Raw genomic sequence first — 1,923 nt, 5'->3', positions numbered from 1 at the left:
TTAGAAGAGAAATAAAGAAGACAAAGTTTAAACCCACGCAATTAAGAATCTAACTTCAAACTTCTGTAGAAAGAATGGTAAAAGACTGATAAATGTGTATGAGTTCCTGGATGTGGAGCGCTTCATTAAGGGTTTCAAGTTTAAATAACATGAGTACAAATAAATAAATTCATGAAAAATTAAACTGAAACAACCAGTTGCATCTTACACCATTCCAATCGAGGAAAAACATAAATGAAATGACGAATATAAGAGAAAACAATATCTACAATTACACCCAAAGTTGGAATAAAAATTGATTGCTATCTAATTCTTGAGAGATTTCTCCGTTACAAGAGATTCATAACTCTAGAACTTTGAAGCCCCACAAAATCTGATTTTGATACCTCCATTCCCCTAGTCTAACTTTCCAAGAATTGGTTATGGAACTAATTTTTAGATAGTTATATAAGTGTCTCTTCTCACAAATAATAACTCTTCTCTTTTTAGATACACCGGGGCTTATTTTAGTTTTTTGGAATGCTTTTATAATTTTAATATTAAATACAATGAACCCTTCCTTTAATAAGGTCTTGTACATTACATGTCGAAAATATATCTCTGAGTTTGAACCAAACAAAATGAGATATGTGTAGATCCCTCAAGCTATTAGTCAAATGGTATGGTGTAGCTGTGGTGGATGGGCGCAAGTTTTAATGGAAGTTGGATGATGCATTGGCTTTGGCCTTTGTCTCGTGCCAATGTTAGTAAAACCAATGTAGTTTTAAGCAAACCAAAAACATCTTTATGACCACTTTTAGTGGTTTTTAGAATTATTATTATTATTATTATCCAATTTTAAAGTCATGGCCAAGCCAGACATCAAATTGGTGTATGAGACCCCCTTGTTTGTGGGACAATGGACCCACTTCCGCACAACCATTTTGATTGCTAAGTCTACGAAGGCATACATGCTCCACCCCTTCCCGTTTTGAACTTGTGACCTCTTAAGAGGAAACACATGCTGTTAACCATTAGGCAACACATGCTCTTAATCATTAGGCCCATACTCTTAAGTATAAAGAAGTGATGTCACGACAAATTCTAACCGTTAACATGTAAATAAACCGCCTATGAAAAACCACTCGTGGGAGCTCTCCTTAACATAAACTCCATGTAGTCTATGTTTTCGAGATTTTGTGGATTTGGATGAAGATCATTATAGGTCATTGATTGCTTCGGCACTCAATATAAATTTTGGTTCTTCTCTCTCATCTGAATCATAATCCAGATTTACATTGGGAGGAACAATCGTATCTAGTGTTTCTTGTCATTTTCGAGCACGTTCAACAGGACTGTTTAGCAGCTGTAATTTCTCTATACATTCTCTTTGACAATCTATAGTACATTCTAGAAATTCACTCCTTTTGGAAATGTCTTAATAGTCAGCCCGCACAAAGAACGATGCTTCAAATCCAACATTTGTAGTCGAAAACTTTAAAGCTTTCTTAACGAAGCCATAATCACTGCGATACACATTCTTTAACAGAGAGCTTAGCTTATGTGGAAATCAAGCTTTGACTATTGACTATTGTTGCTTGGAGAAAGTTGCATTTTTTTTTCTCCCAAACCACCTTCACCATCTTTATAAAGTGTCACCATTATAGTTAATCTTCACACCTCATGAGTACAAAAGGGCTAAAATTCGAAACCTGCCACGCTAATATCTTTGACTACGTTTGATCTTTGAATCCTTTCCTTCTCATACATATAACTATGATTTCCATCATAATGTTGGGTTGTAGTGATGTATTGGATCAATCTAAGCCCTCGGATAAGTATTATGAAAACCCAAACTGATCTCCTTTGCGTGCTACCATGGACAACTGCAACCATATGGGCTCCAAAATAGAAAAGGAAAAGTAAAAATACCCTCACTGCAAC

This window comes from Pinus tabuliformis, chromosome 7 (genome assembly GCF_031772625.1).
Source record: "Pinus tabuliformis cultivar Carrire ecotype Pingquan chromosome 7, CPIR1, whole genome shotgun sequence".
Taxonomy (NCBI): domain Eukaryota; kingdom Viridiplantae; phylum Streptophyta; class Pinopsida; order Pinales; family Pinaceae; genus Pinus; species Pinus tabuliformis.
This window is presented reverse-complemented; position numbering follows the sequence as displayed.